The sequence below is a fragment of the Somniosus microcephalus genome, chromosome 11 (genome assembly GCF_052327205.1).
Source record: "Somniosus microcephalus isolate GS21.2 chromosome 11, FLI_Smic_1.0, whole genome shotgun sequence".
In the NCBI taxonomy this organism is placed as follows: domain Eukaryota; kingdom Metazoa; phylum Chordata; class Chondrichthyes; order Squaliformes; family Somniosidae; genus Somniosus; species Somniosus microcephalus.
Genome location: NC_140997.1, coordinates 118,308,434 through 118,328,437, shown reverse-complemented (window position 1 = coordinate 118,328,437; position 20,004 = coordinate 118,308,434). Strand labels below are relative to the sequence as shown.

Below are 20,004 nucleotides of genomic sequence, written 5' to 3'. Positions count from 1 at the left end.
CTCTGCACTCTTTCTGCTGTTGCTCCCACTCTCTGCACTCACCGTGTGTTGTTACTGCCTCTCTCTGCACTCTCACTGTGTTGTTACTCCCACTCCCTGCAGTCTCTGTGTTGTTAGTCTCACTCTCTGCACTCACCGTGTGTTGATACACCCACTTCCTGCACTCTCTGTGTTGTTACTCCCACTCTCTGCACTCTCTGTGTTGTTACTCCCACTCTCTGCTCTCTCTGTGTGTGTTTTACTCCCACTCTCTGCACTCTGTATTGTTACTCCCACTCTCTGTAATCTGTATTGTTACTCCCACTCTCTGTAACCTCGCTGTGTTATTACTCCCTCTCTCAGCAGTCTCTCTGTTGTTACTCCCACTTTCTGCAGTCACCGTGTGTTGTTGCTCCCACTCTCTGCACTCTCTCTGTTGTTACTCCCACTTTCTGCACTCACCGTGTGTTGTTACTCTTACTCTCTGCACTCTCTGTGTTGGTACTACTATTCTTTGCACTCACCATATGTTGTTACTCCCAATCGCTGCACTCACCCTGTGTTGTTAATCCCACTGTTAGCACTCTGTGTGTTGTCACTCCCAGTCTCTGCACTCGCTGTGCTGTTACTCCCACTCCCTACACTCTCCGTGTTGTCACTCCCACTCTCTGCACTCTTTGTGTTGGTACTCCCACTCTCTGCACTCACCATGTGTTGTTACTCCCAACCGCTGCATTCACCCTGTTTTGTTACTCCCACTCTCGGCACTCCTTGTGCTGTTACTCCCACTCTCTGCACTCACCCTGTGTTTTACTCCCACTCTCTGCACTCAATGTGTGTTGTTACTCCAACTCTCTGCATTCTCTCTGCTGTTACTCCCACTCTCTGCACTCTCTTTATAGTTACTCCCACTCTCTGTATTCTTTCTGTTTTACTCCTACTCTCTGCACTCTCTTTGTTACTCCCACTCGCTGCACCCTCTGTGCTGTTACTCCAAATCTCTGCACTCACCGTGTGTTGTTACTCCCACTCTCTGCACTCTCTCTTTTGTTACTCCCATTCGCTGCTCTCACCATGTGTTGTTACTCCCACTCTCTGCACTCTCCCCATGTGTTGTTATGCCCACTCACTGCACTCTCCCTCTGTTGTTACTCCCAGCCTCTGCTCTCACCATGTGTTGTTACTCCAACTCTCTGCATTCTCTCTGTTGTTACTCCCACTCTCTGCACTCTCTGTTTTGTTACTCCCACACTCTGCACTCCCTTTGTTGTTACTCCCACTCTCTGCACTCACCGTGCGTTGTTACTCCCACTCTCTGCACTCCCTTTGTGTTGTTTCTCCCACTCTCTGCACTCTGCATTGTTACTCACACTCTTTGCACTTTCCCTATGCTGTTACTCCAAATCTCTGCACTCTCTGTGTTGTTACTCCGACTCTCAGCACACTCTGTGCTGTTACTCCCACTCTCTACACTCACCTTCTGCTGTTACTCCCACTCTCTGCCCTCCCCATGTGTTGTTACTCCCAGTCTCTGCGTTCTCTATGCTGTTACTCCCACTCCCTGCACTCTCCGTATTGTTACTCCCAATCTCTGCATTCTCTCTATGTTGTTACTCCGACACCCAGCACTCTCTGTGCTGTATCTCCCACTCTCTGCACGCCACGTGCCTACTCTCTGTACTCCCTGTGTTGTTACACACACTCTCTGCACTCCACGTGTGTTGCTACGCCCACTCTCTGTACTCCCTGTGCTGTTACTCCCAATCTCTGCACTCACCGTGTGTTGTTGCTGCCCTCTCTGCACTCACTGTGTTGTTACTCCCCCTCTCTGCACTACCCATCTGTTGTTACTCCCATTCTCTGTACTCTGTGCTGTTACTCCAACACTCTGCACTTTCTGTGCTGTTACTCCCACTCTATTATTTCTGTTTTACTCCTACTCTCTGCACTCTCTGTGTTGTTACTCCCACTCGCTGCACTCTCTGTGCTGTTACTCTCACTTTCTGCGCTCACCGTGTGTTGTTACTCCCACTCTCTGCTCGCTCTGAGTGTTATTACTCCCACTCTCTGCATGCTCTGTTTTGTTACACCCACACTCAGCACTATATGTGTTGCTCCTCCCACTCTCTGCACTCACCATGTGCTGTTACTCCCACTCTCTGCACTGCCCATGTGTTGTTACTCCCAGTCTCTGCACTCTGTGCTGTTACTCCCACTGCCTGCACTCTCCGTGTTGTTGCTCCCAATCTCTGCACTCTGTCTGTGTTGTTACTCCCACTCTCAGGACTCTCTGTGCTGTTACCCCCACTCTCTGCATTCCCCATGTGTTGTTACTCCCACTGTCTGTACTCCCTGTGTTGTTACTCCCAATCTCTGCACACCCCGTGTGTTGTTACTCCCATTCTCTGTACTCCCTGTGTTGTTACACCCACTCTCTGCACTCCACATGTGTTGCTATGCCCACTCTCTGTACTCCCTGTGCTGTTACTCCCAATCTCTGCACTCACCGTGTGTTGTTGCTGCCCTCTCTGCACTCACTGTGTTGTTACGCCCCCTCTCTGCACTACCCATCTGTTGTTACTCCCATTCTCTGTACTCTCTGTGCAGTTACTCCCACTCTCTGCGCTCCCTGTGAGTTGTTGCTCCCACTCTCTGCACTAACTGTGTGTTGTTACTCCCACTCTCTGCTCTCTCTGTGTTGTTACTCCCACTCTCTGCTTTCCCTGTGTGTTGTTACTCCGACTTTCTGCACTCTCTGTGTTGTTACTCACACTCTCTGCACTCTCTGTGTTGTTACTCCCACTCTCAGCAGTCTCTCTGTTGTTACTCCCACTGTCTGCATGCACCGTGTGTTGTTACTCCCAAACTCTGTACTCCCTGTGTTGTTAATCCCACTCTCTGCACTCCCCGTGTGTTGTTACTCCCACTCTCTGTACTCCCTGTGTTGTTACTCCCACACTCTGCACTCTCCCCATGCTGTTACTCCCACTCTATGCACTCACCATGTGTTGTTACTGCCCTCTCTGCACTCACTGTGTTGTTACTCCCCCTCTGTGCAGTCCCCGTGTGTTGTTACTCCCACTCTCTGTACTCTCTCTGTGTTGTTACTCCCACTCTCAGGACTCTCTGTGCTGTTACTCCTGCGCTCTGCACTCCCTGTTTGTTGTTACCCCCACTCTCTGCACTCACTGTGATGTTATTCCCACTCTCTGCACTCCCCGTGTGTTGTTACTCCCATTAGCTGCACTCACACCGTGTGTTGTTACTCCCACTCTCTGTACTCTCCCTGTGTTGTTAATCCAACTCACTTCACTCTCTATGTTGTTAGTCCCACTATCAGCACTCTCTCTGTTGTTATTCCCACTCTCTGCACCCTCTGTGCTGTTACTCCCACTCTCTGCTCTCCCTGTGTGTTGTTACTCACACTCTCTGCACTCTCCCTGTTGTTACCCCCACTCTGTGCACTCTCTGCTTTGTTACTCCCACTCTCTGCACACTTTGTGCTGTTACTCCCACTCTCTGCACTCTCTGCATTGTTACTCCCACTCTCTGCACTCTCTGTGTTGTTACACCCACTCTCTGCACTGTCTGCATTGTTATTCCGACCCTCTGCACTCTCTGTGTTGAAACTCCCACTCTCTACACTCTCTGTGCTGCTACTCCCACTCTTTGCACTCTCTGTGTTGTTGGTCCCACTCTTTGCATTCTCCGTGTTGTTACTCCAACTCTCTGTATCCTCTCTGTTGTTACTCCTACTCTCTGCACTCACTGTGTGTTGTTACGCCCACTCTCTGCACTCTCTGTTTTGTTACTCCCACTCTCTGCACTCACCATGTGTTGTTACTCCCATTCTCAGTAGTCTCTCTGTTGTTGCTCCCAATCTCTGCACTCACCGTGTGTTGTTACTCCCACTCGCTGCACTCTCTTTGTTGTTACTCCCACTCTCTGCACTCACCATGTGTTGTTACCCCCAATCGCTGCACTCTCCCTGTATTGTTACTCCCACTCTTGGCACTCTCTGTGTTGTTACACCCACTCTCTGCACTCACCGTGTGCTGTTACTCGCACTCTCTGCGCTCACTGTGTGCTGTTACTCCAACTCTCTGCATTCACTCTGCTGTTACTCCAACACTCTGCACTCTCTGTGCCGTTACTCCCACTCTCTGCACTCCCCGTGTGTTGTTACTCCCACTCTCTGTGTTGTTACTCCCACCCTCTGCTCTCTCTGTGTGTTGCTACTCCCACTCTCTGTACTCACCCTGTGTTGTTACTCCCACTCTCTGCACTCCCCATGTGTTGTTACTCCCAGTCTCTACACTCTCTGTGATGTTACTCACACTCCCTCCACTCTCCGTATTGTTACTCCCAAACTCTGCACTCTCTCTGTGTTGTTACTCAGACACTCAGCACACTCTGTGCTGTTTCTCCCACTCTCTGCACTCCCCGTGTGTTGCTACTCCCACTCTCTGTACTCCCCGCGTGTTGTTATTCGCACTCTCTGTACTCCCTGTGTTGTTACTCCCACTCTTTGCACTCTCCCTGTGCTGTTACTCCCCTCTCTGCACTCACCGTGTGGTGTTACTGCCCTCTCTGCACTCACTGTGTGTTGTTACTGCCCTCTCTGCACTCACTGTGTTGTTACTCCCCCTCTCTGCACTCCCCGTCTGTTGTTACTCCCACTCTCTGAACACTCTGCTGTTACTCCCACTCACTGGACTCCCTGTGTGTTGTTGCTCCCACTCTCTGAATTCTCCGTGTGTTGTTACTCCCACTCTCTGCACTCACTGTGTGTTGTTACTCCCACTCTCTGCTCTCTCTCTCTGTTGGTACTCCCACTCTCTGCTCTCTCTCTCTGTTTTTACTCCCACTCTCTGCACTCACCGTTTGTTGTTACTCTTACTCTCTGCACTCTCTGCGTTGTTACTCCCACTCTCTGCACTCACCATGTGTTGTTACTCCCAATCGCTGCATTCTCCCTGTGTTGTTACTCCCACTCTCTGCACTCACCGTGTGTTGATACTCTCAATCTCTGCTGTCTCTTGGTGTTGTTACTCCCACTCTCTGCACTCTCTGTATTGTTACTCCCACTCTCCTCACCCTCTGTGCCATTACTCCCACTCTCTGCACTCCCCATGTGTTGTTACTCCCAGTCTCTGCGTTCTCTGTGCTGTTACTCCCACTCCCTGCACTCCCCATGTGTTGTTGCTCCCACTCTCTGTACACCCTGTGTTGTTACTCCCACACTCTGCACTCTCCCTGTGCTGTTACTCCCACTCCCTGCACTCCCCGTGCGTTGTTACTCCCACTCTCTGTATACCCTGTGTTGTTACTCCCACACTCTGCACTCTCCCTGTGCTGTTACTCCCACACTCTGGACTCTCCCTGTTTTGTTTCTCCCCCTCTCAGCACTCTCCCTGTTGTTATTCCCACACTCTGCACCCTCTGTTTTGTTACTCCCACACTCTGCACTCTCCCTGTGCTGTTACACCCACTCTCTGCACTCACCGTGTGTTGTTACTGCGCTTCCTGCACTCACTGTGTTGTTACTCCCAGTCTCTGCACTCTCTCTGTTTTGTTACTCCCACTCTCTGCACTCACCTTGTGTTGTTGCTCCCACTCTCTGATCTCCATGTGTTTTGCTACTCCCAGTCTCTGCACTCTCTCTGTTTTGTTACTCCCAATCTCTGCTCTCTCTGTGTTTTGTTACTCCCACTCTCTGCACTCTGGATTGTTACTCCCACTCTCTACACTCTACCTGTGTGTTGCTACTCCCACTCTCTGCACTTTCTGTGTTGTTAGTCCCACTCTCTGCACTCTTTATTGTTACTTCCAATCTCTGCACTCTCTCTGTGTTGTTACTCCCACTCTCAGGACTCTCTGTGCTGTTACTCCCACTCTCTGTACTCCCCATGTATTGTTACTCCCACTCTCTTTACTCCTTGTGTTGTTATTCCCACTCTCTGCACTCCCTGTTTGTTGTTACTCCCACTCTCTGTACACCCTGTGTTGTTACTGCCACACTCTGCACTCTGCCTGTGCTGTTACTCCCACTCTCTTCACTCTCTGTGTTGTTTCTCCAACTCTCATCACTCTCCCTGATGTTATTCCCACTCTCTGCTCTCCCCGTGTGTTGTTACTCACAATCTCTGCACTCTCTCTGTTGTTACTCCCACTCCCTGCACTCTCTGCATTGTTACTCCCACTCTCTGCACTCTCTGTGTTGATACACCCACTCTCTACACTCACTGCATTGTTACGCCCACTCTCTGCACTCTCGGTGTTGTTAGTCCCACTCTCTGCACTCCCTGTGTTGCTACTCCTACTCTCTGCACTCTCCGTGTTGTTACTCCAACTCTCTGTATTCTCTCTGTTGTTACTCCCACGCCCTGCACTCTCCGTGTTGTTACTCTCACTCTCAGCACTCTCTTTGTTGTTAATCCCACTCTCAGCACTCTCTCTGTTGTTACTCCCACGCTCTGCACTCTCCGTGTTGTTACTCTCACTCTCAGCACTCTCTTTGTTGTTAATCCCACTCTCAGCACTCTCTGTGTTGTTACTCCCACTCTCAGTACTCTCTGTGCTGTTACTCCCACACTCTGCACTCCCCGTGTGTTATTTCCCGCACGCTCTGTACTCACTGTGTTGTTACTCCCACTCTCTGCACTCCCCGGGTGTTGTTACTCCCACTCTCTGAACTCCCTGTGTTGTTACTTCCACTCTCTGTACACCCTGTGTTGTTACTCCCACTCTCTGCACAATCCCTGTGCTGCTACTCCCACACTCTGCACTCACCGTGTGTTGTTACTGCCACTCGCTGCACTCACTGTGTTGTTATGCCCCCTCTTTGCACTCTCCCTGTGTGTTGCTACTCCCACTCTCTGCTTTCTCTGTATTGTTACTCCCACTCTCTGCTCCCTCCCTGTGTTGTTACTCCAGCTCTCTGCACTCTCTGTGTTGTTACTCCCACTCTCTGCAACTCTCTTTTGTTACTCCCACTTACTGCTCTCACCATGTGTTGTTACTCCCACTCTGCTGCATTCTCCCCATGTGTTGTTACTCCCACTCTCTGCACTCGCCCTGTGTTGTTACTTCCACTCACTGGTCTCACTGTGTGTTGTTGCTCCAACTCTCTGCATTCTCTCTGTTGTTACTCCCACTCTCTGCACTCACCGTGTGTTGTTACTCCCACTCTCTGCTCTCTCTGTGTGTTGTTACTCACACTCTCTGCACTCTGTATTGTTAGTCCCACTCTCTGTACTCTCCCTGTGTTGTTACTCCAACTCTCTGCACTCTCTGTGTTGTTGCACTCACTCTTAGCACTCTCTGTGTTGTTACTCCCACTCTCTGCAGTCACCATGTGTTGTTACTCCCAGTCTCAGTACTCAGTGTGCTGTTACTCCCACTCCCTGCACTCTCCATGTTGTTACTGCCCTCTCAGCACTCACTGTGTTGTTACTCCCCCTCTCTGCACTCCCTGTGTGTTGTTACTCCCACTCTCTGTACTCTTTGTGCTGTTACTCCCACTCTCTGCACTCACAATGTGTTGTTACTCCCATTATCTGCACTTTCACTGTGTGTTGTTACTCACACTCTGTGCACTCTCACTGTTGTTGCTCACACTCTGCAGACTCTGCATTGTTACTCCCACTCTCTGCACACTCTTTGCTGTTACACTCACTCTCTGCTCTCTCCGTGTCTTGTTACTCCCACTCTCTGCCCTATCCGTGTCTTGTTACTCCCACTCTCTGCCCTATCCGTGTCTTGTTACTCCCACTCTCTGCTCTATCAGTGTCTTGTTACTCCCACTCTCTGCTCTATCCATGTCTTGTTACTCCCACTCTCAGCCCTATCCGTGTCTTGCTACTCTCACTCTCAGCTCTATCCGTGTCTTGTTACTCCCACTCTCTGCCCTATCCGTGTCTTGTTACTCCCACTCTCTGCCCTATCCGTGCCTTGTTACTCCCACTCTCTGCCCTATCCGTGTCTTGTTACTCCCACTCTCTGCTCTATCCATGTCTTCTTACTCCCACTCTCAGCCCTATCCGTGTCTTGTTACTCCCACTCTCTGCCCTATCCGTGTCTTGTTACTCCCACTCTCTGCTCTATCCGTGTAGTGTTACTCCCACTCTATGCCCTATCCGTGTCTTGTTACTCCCACTCTCTGCTCTATCCGTGTCTTGTTACTCCCACTCTCTGCCCTATCCGTGTCTTGTTACTCCCACTCTCTGCCCTATCCGTGTCTTGTTACTCCCACTCTCTGCCCTATCCGTGTCCTGTTACTCCCACTCTCTGCCCTATCCGTGTCTTGTTACTCCCACTCTCTGCCCTATCCGTGTCTTGTTACTCCCACTCTCTGCCCTATCCGTGTCTTGTTACTCCCACTCTCTGCCCTATCCGTGTCTTGTTACTCCCACTCTCTGCCCTATCTGTGTCTTGTTACTCTCACTCTCTGCTCTATCCGTGTAGTGTTACTCCCACTCTCTGCCCTATCTGTGTCTTGCTACTCCCTCTCTCTGCCCTATCCGTGTCTTGTTACTCCCACTCTCTGCCCTATCCTTGTTTTGTTACTCCCACTCTCTGCCCTATCCGTGTCTTGTTACTCCCACTCTCTGCCCTATCCGTGTCTTGTTACTCCCACTCTCTGCCCTATCCGTGTCTTGTTACTCCCACTCTCTGCCCTATCCGTGTCTTGTTACTCCCACTCTCTGCTCTATCTGTGTCTTGTTACTCCCACTCTCTGCCCTATCCGTGTCTTGTTACTCCCACTCTCTGCCATATCCGTGTCTTGTTACTCCCACTCTCTGCCCTATCCGTGTCTTGTTACTCCCACTCTCTGCCCTATCCGTGTCTTGTTACTCCCACTCTCTGCCCTATCCGTGTCTTGTTACTCCCACTCTCTGCTCTCTCTGTGTCTTGTTACTCCCACTCTCAGCCCTATCCGTGTCTTGTTACTCCCACTCTCTGCTCTATCTGTGTCTTGTTACTCCCACTCTCTGCCTTATCCGTGTCTTGTTACTCCCACTCTCTGCCCTATCCGTGTCTTGTTACTCCCACTCTCTGCTCTATCCGTGTCTTGTTACTCCCACTCTCTGCTCTATCCGTGTCTTGTTACTCCCACTCTCTGCCTTATCCGTGTCTTGTTACTCCCACTCTCTGCTCTATCCGTGCCTTGTTACTCCCACTCTATGCCCTATCCGTGTCTTGTTACTCTCACTCTCTGCCCTATCCGTGTCTTTTTACTCCCACTCTCTGCCCTATCCGTGTCTTGTTACTCCCACTCTATGCCCTATCCGTGTCTTGTTACTCTCACTCTCTGCCCTATCCGTGTCTTGTTACTCCCACTCTCTGCCCTATCCGTGTCTTGTTACTCCCACTCTCTGCCCTATCCGTGTCTTGTTACTCCCACTCTCTGCTCTATCCGTGTCTTGTTACTCCCACTCTATGCCCTATCCGTGTCTTGTTACTCCCACTCTCTGCCCTATCCGTGTCTTGTTACTCCCACTCTATGCCCTATCCGTGTCTTGTTACTCTCACTCTCTGCCCTATCCGTGTCTTGTTACTCCCACTCTCTGCCCTATCCGTGTCTTGTTACTCCCACTCTCTGCCCTATCCGTGTCTTGTTACTCCCACTCTCTGCTCTATCTGTGTCTTGTTACTCCCACTCTCTGCCTTATCCGTGTCTTGTTACTCCCACTCTCTGCCTTATCCGAGTCTTGTTACTCCCACTCTCTGCTCTATCCGTGTCTTGTTACTCCCACTCTCTGCCTTATCCGTGTCTTGTTACTCCCACTCTCTGCCCTATCCGTGTCTTTTTACTCCCACTCTCTGCCCTATCCGTGTCTTGTTACTCCCACTCTCTGCTCTATCCGTGTCTTGTTACTCCCACTCTCTGCCCTATCCGTGTCTTGTTACTCCCACTCTCTGCTCTATCCGTGTCTTGTTACTCCCACTCTCTGCTCTATCCGTGTCTTGTTACTCCCACTCTATGCCCTATCCGTGTCTTGTTACTCCCACTCTCTGCCCTATCCGTGTCTTGTTACTCCCACTCTCTGCTCTATCCGTGTCTTGTTACTCCCACTCTATGCCCTATCCGTGTCTTGTTACTCCCACTCTCTGCCCTATCCGTGTCTTTTTTCTCCCACTCTCTGCCCTATCCGTGTCTTGTTACTCCCACTCTCTGCTCTATCCGTGTCTTGTTACTCCCACTCTCTGCTCTATCCGTGTCTTGTTACTCCCACTCTATGCCCTATCCGTGTCTAGTTACTACCAGTCTCTGCCCTATCCGTGTCTTGTTACTCCCACTCTCTGCTCTATCCGTGTCTTGTTACTCCCACTCTCTGCTCTATCCGTGTCTTGTTACTCCCACTCTATGCCCTATCCGTGTCTAGTTACTACCACTCTCTGCCCTATCCGTGTCTTGTTACTCCCACTCTCTGCTCTATCCGTGTCTTGTTACTCCCACTCTCTGCTCTCCCCGTGTGCTCTTATTCCTTGTCAAGGTCTTGGGTTCAAGTCCCACTCCTGAAACCTGAGCACATAATCGAGGCTGACCCTTCAGTGCAATACTGAGGAAATGCTGCACTGTTGGAGGTACCATCTTTTTAATGAATTGTTAAACTGAGGTCTGCCCTCCCAGATGGATGTAAATGATCCCCTGGCACTGTTTTAAGAGAGCAGAATAGTTCTCCCGGTGTTCTGGCCAATCTATATACCTGAACCAACATCATTAATACAGATTATCTGGTCATTATCTCATTGCTGTTTGTGGGACCTTGCTGTGCACAAAGTGGCAGCCGCGTTTCCCACATTACAACAGTGTCAGTTTCTCTCTGTGTAACTTACTCGCGAGTATTTATTATTCTCTGATAATCATACCCTGGTATTTATTATTTCTGTGGTTTACTTCACTGTAGTCCTGATCTGTGCATTAGTCGGTATCTTTCGATCTCCCACCCTGAGATACATATGGGCAAAGCATTCTTCGTAAGACCTGAGCAGGCTGCCCTGCTCATCGATTGACCTTTGTCAATAGACGGTGTCTGTGCTGATTATATTCAGGTCGTGTAGTGTGGCAATACATGGCTGGCCTGACTGCTCAAACTCTACATTGTTCCTCACAGTCAGCAATCTTGCACCAGTGAACTGCTCCAGAGAGCAAGAGTTCATCTCCAGTTCAATTAGAATATTTGGCTTCAATCTTCACAGTGAAATTTGCAGCATGTGCTCACCATTATGACCCTGATGCCTAATTAGGCAGTTAATCATAGCAGCAGGTATTGGAACACAGCGTGACAGCTTAGTTGCTAATCATTATCACACTACACAATGAGGAACGGTGAACCAACTGAGTGATCTCGGGACTGGGTGTGGAGCAAAGAAGCAGAGAGGGAGAGGGAAAGGAAGGCTTTCATTTATTTGAATTTATAGTATTGAAGCTGCAAGGCTCATTGTGCGTGACATCGTCACATTTGCAAAGAGTCGGGAATAAAATGGGAACAGCTGATTGGGTGGAGCTGGGTTGGATTTTCGAAGGCAGTAGATTGTAGGAGGACTGAGGCATGCAAACTGGTTCAACTGAAATAGAAAGTGAACATGGGTGCCAGATCATAGAATTCACAAATCAATAAACCCTGAGACCTGAACCAGAAGGTTGAAAGGTTAATCCCAGAAGACCTCCAGTGCCTTTTCCACTCTGTGATGCTCCCTTTGGAAAACACTCATATTGACCTTTTGAAGGAGTGTCCAGCAAAGAGCTCAAACAGTGGCTTCCTGTCACAGTGCAGAGAAAGACCAACTCGATCTTCAAGAAGCCTGAGTCCTGGCTCAGCTACTGACCTATTGGACACTGGTGACAAGAACGCAGGAGGAGGAGTATCCTTCTCCCTCGTACAAGGTTCATTCTTTCCTTTGCTCTTCCAATAGATACAAGAACAACCCTTTTATTCTCATTCTCTATTAAATGAAGTTCCAATTCATTATCTACCTCTATGTTGGTGAGCCCCAATCTCTCTCTTTCTGCCTTGCGCACTCTCCCTTGATGTGTACTCTCTTGCATGCTCTTTCAATTCAATTCAATTCAAATGCTTTATTGGCATGAAAGTTTACAGGGAACCATATTGCCAAAGCTTACATAACAAAAAGTACAGTTTTCCAACATTCTGTAGGTGTCAAACAATTCTGACCTTCGTTGGGTACATACAATATTACTTTAAACAATATTAATTTAAACAGTCTTTGTACATCAGTGGGTACATTCAGTTTTAATTTTAAACAGTCCTCAGGTTGTGACATGTTGTTACATATTTGGCACCAAGGTATGGTCTGTCTCCTTCTCCCAGGACTAATCTTAATTTTGACAGGTCATCCAATTCCTTGAAATCTGGGGTTGTTTGGCTGAGCTTGTCAAATAATATGTTTCTTGATGTGTTGAATTTTTCGCATTTTAGGAGGAAATGCATCTCTGTCTCAACCTCGCCGGCCAGACATTGATCACATATTCTATTCTCTCTAGGCTGCCAGGATTTCTTGTATCTTCCTTTTTCAATTGCCAGTTGGTGGTCGCTTAGTCTGTACCTGGTGAGGGTCTGTCTCTGTTTTGTGTCTCTGATGGTCGAGAGATAGTCTGCCAGTTTATATTCTCTTTTTAGGGCCCGGTAACATTCTAATCTGCTTTGGCTTTTGGTTATTTTGTTCCAATGTTCCAGGTAGGTTTCTTTGCTTTGTTTAATGATTTGGTTCACTCGGATTGGTGTTTGGACGGCAGTGTTGGTCTGGGACTGGTCAGGGTCCGGCTGAGTAGGAGTACTTAGTTCTCTCTCTTTCTTTCACTCTTTCCTGCTCTCACTATCTCCTTCTCCCCTGTTCTTATCCTTTCTCTCCCTCTTTCTCTCAATCTGACCTGTCGCCCCATTGCACTGCTTCTCTAACTCTTGCATTCACTCACTATCCCCATCTTGCATACTTACTCTCTCTTCTACACATACTTTGTCTTACTACCTCTGAGTCTCTCCTCACTTTCCTCTCTATCCATCTTCCTCTCCCCCTCTGACTCCTTCATTCAGCCTTACTTTATTGTAATGTCTCACTCACTTTTGCCCTCTAGCAGATGCACTCACTCTTAGGGGGAGAAATTGGGTGAGTAGCGCCACCTGTTAGCGCCTAAAGAGGCAGTCAGTGGCTGTAGCGCCACTGGCTGCGCCTCCCGCGATATTCAGCAGGGGCGCTAATGTTGGCGTTAGCCTTTTGCGCTGCGCCGCCACCGATGACGTCATCGGTGTGCGCAGCGCCCCATTCGCACCCCGATTGCGATATTTGGTAGCGAATGCCGCTGTAGCACCGTTCGCTACCCGCGCCTGGTTCACGGGGCCTTGCTGTGCCAGCAGAGGCGCAAGTTAAGGTGGAGGTGCGGGGCGGCCGCCTGCCAGCACCTCCGTCCCCGGCCTCCTGGTCCCCCCCCCCGCAGCATTGCCGGCTGTTTCCCGAGAGCCCGGCACTTCTCCTTGGTGCCGGGCTCTTTTGCCAGCACTCGTGATCGGGGCTCACGCTGCTGCAGGCCCCTCCCCCTTAACAGTGGGAGGAAGGCCTGCAGTACCGCAGCGTGCCGTGCCGCAGCGTGTGGCGCTGCGGCACGTAGCGCGCGAAATTCACTTTCAGCGCCCTAAGAGGGACGCGGAGCGCCTCGAGCCGCGCCCCGTCTCCCTCTAGGGGCACTTCAACTGAATTTGCGGCGATCGCTAATGCGGCGATTGCGGCGCAAATTCCAGCACCCAGGCGAACTTTGCGCCGCTTGGGCGCCTCATGCCAATTTCAAGGCCTTAGTCTCTTATGCCCTCTAACACACTCTCTAACTCCCAATGACTGTTACTCATTCTCCCCCTTGTGCACTCTCATTCGCTGTCCCTCTGTCTCACTCCCTTTCTCTCCTCTCACACACACGCTGGCCTAGAAATTCATCTTGGGCGGTAGTGCAAAACCTGCACTGGCCGCCCGTTATCCACAGCGCCTGATATCCAGTTGCATTGCACTCAATAGAACTAGTGCTGTGGATAATGGGAGGCTGATCTGAGACCGCCTGTTTTGCACCACTGCCGGAGATTAATTTCTAGGCTTCTATTGCTCACATTGCCCCTCACACACTCTGATCCCTCACACACTCTGACCCCTCACACACTCTGACCCCTCACACACTCTGATCCCTCACACACTCTGACCCCTCACACACTCTGACCCCTCACACACTCTGACCCCTCACACACTCTGATCCCTCACACACTCTGACCCCTCACACACTCTGATCCCTCACACACTCTGATCCCTCACACACTCTGACCCCTCACGCACTCTGACCCCTCACGCACTCTGACCCCTCACACACTCTGATCCCTCACACACTCTGACCCCTCACACACTCTGACCCCTCACACACTCTGATCCCTCACACACTCTGATCCCTCACACACTCTGACCCCTCACACACTCTGATCCCTCACACACTCTGACCCCTCACACACTTTGATCCCTCACACACTCTGACCCCTCACACACTCTGACCCCTCACACACTCTGACCCCTCACACACACTGACCCCTCACACACTCTGATCCCTCACACACTCTGACCCCTCACACACTTTGATCCCTCACACAATTCACAATTCACAATTCAAATCGCTTTATTGGCATGATAAGTTACATCTTATGTTGCCAAAGCATCAAAATACATTTATGGCTTAGCACATAAACGCAGTGCTATTCATACAGTGTATAAACAGATATATCCCTGAGTGTATAAATATACATTCGCATTGTTTATATATATTCTTTTCTTAGTTTACTGGTTGTCCCTCTGTTCATGGCAAGCTGTAACATAGTGTGCCGCCAGTGTTACACAGCTTCTCTCCTCTCCCAGTAGGAATGGGAGTTTTTGGTTGTCATTCAGATTTCTGAAATCAGGGCATATTTGTGAGAATTTTTGGTAGAAATTCTCCCTGATGCCCTGATATTTTCCGCAGGCTGTGAGGAAGTGCATCTCTGTCTCCACTACTCCCTGACTGCAGTGAGAGCATATCCTGTCTTCTCTTGGCAGCCTGGTCTGCCTGTGTCTGCCTTTTTCGATCGCTAGGCTATGTTCGCTAAGTCTGTACCTTGTCAAGGTTCTTCTCAGTTTGTTATCCTTTACCATGGTCAGGTAATCAGCTATGTTGTATTGTCTGTTTAGGGCCAAGTAGCAATTGAGTTTGCTTTGGGTTTTTGTTGTTTCTGCCCAATATGTCAGATATTTTTCCTTTTGCTTAGCGACGATTGTGTTGGGTCGAATTCTTTGTGTTACCCTGTCACTGTCCTGGGGCTGGTTATTGTTAGTATTGTTAGTAGTTACTTCACTGAGTCCCAGGACTAGTTGACTGAGGGTATTCTTCTTTATGGTCAGTTCTTGGCATTTCAGGGCGTCGTAGTGATAGCATTGGGGGTTGCTCATTTGTAGGTGATTCCAAAATTTGGTGGCTCTTTTTTGGATAGTGATTATTAATGGGTATTGGCCTAGTTCCGCCCTGCATGCATTGTTTACTGTTTTCCTTTGAGTCCGGAGGATACTTTTACAGAATTCTGCATGTAGGATCTCAATTGGGTGTTTGTCCCATTTTGCAAATTCTTGTTCTCTGATCCCTCACACGCTCTGATCCCTCACACACTCTGACCCCTCACACACTCTGACCCCTCACGCACTCTGACCCCTCACGCACTCTGACCCCTCACCCGCTCTGACCCCTCACGCGCTCTGACCCCTCACGCGCTCTGACCGCTCACGCGCTCTGACCCCTCACGCGCTCTGACCCCTCACGCGCTCTGACCCCTCACGCGCTCTGACCCCTCACACACTCCGACCCAAACACACTCTGATCCCTCACACATTCTGACCCCTCACACACTCTGACTCCTCACACACTCTGACCCCTCACACACTCTGACCCCTCACACACTCTGACCCCTCGCACACTCTGACCCCTCGCACACTCTGATCCCTCGCACACTCTGACCCCTCGCACACTCTGATCCCTCACACACTCTGATCCCTCGCACACTCTGACCCCTCGCACACTGTGACCCCTCGCACACTCTGATCCCTCGCACACTGTGACCCCTCGCACACTCTGACCCCTCGCACACTCTGATCCCTCACACACTCTGACCCCTCACACACTCTGACCCCTCACACACTCTGACCCCTCACACACTCTGACCCCTCTCACACTCTGACCCCTCACACACTCTGATCCCACACACTCTGACCCCTCACACACTCTGATCCCTCACACACTCTGATCCCTCACACACTCTGACCCCTCACACACTCTGACCCCTCACACACTCTGACCCCTCACACACTCTGATCCCTCACACACTCTGACCCCTCACACACTCTGACCGCTCACACACTCTGACCCCTCACACACTCTGACCCCTCACACACTCTGACCCCTCACACACTCTGACCCCTCACACACTCCGACCCAAACACACTCTGATCCCTCACACATTCTGACCCCTCACACACTCTGACCCCTCACACACTCTGACCCCTCACACACTCCGACCCAAACACACTCTGATCCCTCACACATTCTGACCCCTCACACACTCTGACTCCTCACACACTCTGACCCCTCACACACTCTGACCCCTCACACACTCTGACCCCTCACACACTCTGACCCCTCGCACACTCTGACCCCTCGCACACTCTGACCCCTCGCACACTCTGATCCCTCGCACACTGTGACCCCTCGCACACTCTGACCCCTCGCACACTCTGATCCCTCGCACACTCTGACCCCTCACACACTCTGACCCCTCACACACTCTGACCCCTCACACACTCTGACCCCTCTCACACTCTGACCCCTCACACACTCTGATCCCACACACTCTGACCCCTCACACACTCTGACCCCTCGCACACTCTGACCCCTCACACACTCTGACCCCTCACACACTCTGACCCCTCACACACACTGATCCCTCACACACTTTGACCCCTCACACACTCTGACCCCTCTCACACTCTGACCCCTCACACACTCTGATCCCACACACTCTGACCCCTCACACACTCTGATCCCTCACACACTCTGACCCCTTACACACTCTGACCCCTCACACACACTGATCCCTCACACACACTGACCCCTCACACACACTGACCCCTCACACACTCTGACCCCTCACACACTCTGACCCCTCACACACTCTGATCTCTCACACACTCTGACCCCTCACGCACTCTGACCCCTCACGCACTCTGACCCCTCACGCATTCTGACCCCTCACGCCCTCTGACCCCTCACACACACTGATCCCTCACACACTCTGACCCCTCACACACTCTGACCCCTCACACACTCTGACCCCTCACACACTCTGACCCCTCCCACACTCTGACCCCTCACACACTCTGACCCCTCACACACTCTGATCCCTCACACACTCTGACCCCTCACACACTCTGACCCCTCACACACTCTGACCTCTCACACACTCTGACCCCTCACACACTCTGACCCCTCGCACACTCTGATCCCTCGCACACTCTGATCCCTCACACACTCTGACCCCTCACACACACTGACCCCTCACACACTCTGACCCCTCACACACTCTGATCCCTCACACTCTGACCCCTCACACACTCTGACCCCTCACACACTCTGACCCCTCACACACTCTGACCCCTCACACACTCTGACCCCTCACACACACTGATCCCTCACACACTCTGACCCCTCACACACTCTGATCCCTCACACACTCTGACCCCTCACACACTCTGACCCCTCACACACTCTGACCCCTCACACACACTGATCCCTCACACACTCTGACCCCTCACACACTCTGATCTCTCACACACTCTGACCCCTCACACACTCTGACCCCTCACACACTCTGACCCCTCACACACTCTGACCCCTCACACACTCTGACCCCTCACACACTCTGACCCCTCGCACACTCTGACCCCTCACACAATCATTTTTCTCTCTGTCACGTAACCCTAGATAGCTCAGAACCCCACCCGGCCCCAAGAGCCAGACCCGGCCCCGAGATCCAGACCCGGCCCCGAGAACCAGACCCGGCGTCCCGAACCATACCCAGCACCAATGAAACGGCACCCATAGAACTGTGGACGGCACCCAGTGTCCGTGGAGCAGCACCCATGGACTACACCCATGGAACAACACCCAGCAAATGTTGGCAGTTAGAGGAGAGGAGGAAACTGGTGGGGAAAAGGTAGAAATAAAATATAACATGTTAGGCCTTTTCACTCTGAATAGTTCTCTTAGTCTGTGCTGATTGATGAGTGTGTGGAGACTGCATACTCATAGGATAGAAAGATGTGTTGGAGTCACCAGGAGAAGGTCCCAAGTTGTGCCCCCTTTTTCCCTTGTTAATAGGTATATATTTTATATCGTGTGATATAAACTGAATATTCAACAGTAGGTTATTGAGTACAACATTTTTTATGTCAGTGGCATTTGCTATATTGAATATTGATACAGAATCAATAACTTTCCTATATTGTATGTTGATATGGAATAAATGCCATTTCTTATAGGCTATTCTGGATTTTGTTATATGTGACAGTGATATGGAATTAATGGCACTTCCTGTAAAGTATATTGATACATAATCAATAATTAATAGCATTTTCTCTATTGTATATTGATATACAGGATGAGTAACATTTCCAGTACTCGATATTGATCGGACTGGGAGGCAGTGTACAAGGTTTAACACTGACACAGCACATTGCCATTGTATTCTTTAGTCACTCCCAGAAATATATATAAAGTAAATAACTGCAAATGCTGGAAATCTCAAATATAAACAGAAAATGCGGATCAAACACAATCAGCATCCATAAAGGTGTGCGTGCTCGAAGTGGAAGGTGGATGATGTTCATCGGACTGAACAAACTGCAGGGGCGGAGAGAAGAGCAGGTGAAGGGACAGGCCATCCACTGACCACTGTCACTGAGAGATCCACGGGGTAATGGGCAGGAAACAGGGCTCTGTAGAGAAGGTTATGCACGCAACTGTGAAAAGGGATTAAGAGACTAAAAGGCCGTAAAAATATCTCAGCAGGGAGTGAAAAGGCACAAGAAAGGTCCCCACACAGTACAAACTCCACAATTGAGGTGAGTAAAGTAGAGGATGGTGACAGCTACAGACAGAGAGTTGCCAGGATTGCACTGGAGTCACCAGAAATTAAAGATTAATCTCCAGGCAACCTGCAGAATAAACAGAGGGGCATTAAAAGAAATAATGTATTCTTTTTTGAACATTTATCAGTTATAAAAATTTTGGAGATGGGATAAAATGGCTGTTTGACTGACAGTCAACCATTATGCAATCAGGTAATTAAGAGTCTGCTGGCTTTCCAATTGGGCGTGGGAAGATGGGGCTCCACGAGGATGGACATGTCGAGCGACCAATCGCGGGAGTGTGGGGGCGGGGCAGTTGGTGGCGAGAGGTTATGTGATGAAACGACCAGGAATATGTCCAATCAGAGTTGGCAACCCTACACAGACGGTGCTCAGACCAGAGTGAGACAGATGGTGCTCAGACCAGAGTGAGACAGACTGCTCAGACCAGAGTGAGACAGATTGTGCTCAGACCAGAGTGAGACAGACTGCTCAGACCAGAGTGAGACAGACGGTGCTCAGACCAGAGTGAGACAGACAGTGCTCAGACCAAGTGAGAGATATGGTGCTCAGACCAGAGTGAGACAGACTGCTCAGACCAGAGTGAGACAGATGGTGCTCAGACAAGAGTGAGACAGTGTTCAGACCAGAGTGAGACAGACGGTGCTCAGACCAAGTGAGACAGATGGTGCTCAGACTAGAGTGAGACAGACGGTGCTCAGACCAGAGTGAGACAGACGGTGCTCAGACCAGAGTGAGACAGATGGTGCTCAGACCAGAGTGAGACAGACTGCTCAGACCAGAGTGAGACAGATGGTGCTCAGACCA

At 50.3% G+C, this 20,004-nt stretch overlaps 1 protein-coding gene across 1 annotated transcript in view; it reads left to right on the top strand.

The window, feature by feature from the left end:
* LOC147110843 (voltage-dependent calcium channel subunit alpha-2/delta-2-like) overlaps positions 1–20,004 on the top strand; it is a 2,842,873-nt gene that overhangs the window by 1,458,522 nt on the left and 1,364,347 nt on the right. The gene's annotated exons all lie outside the window — the stretch shown is intronic.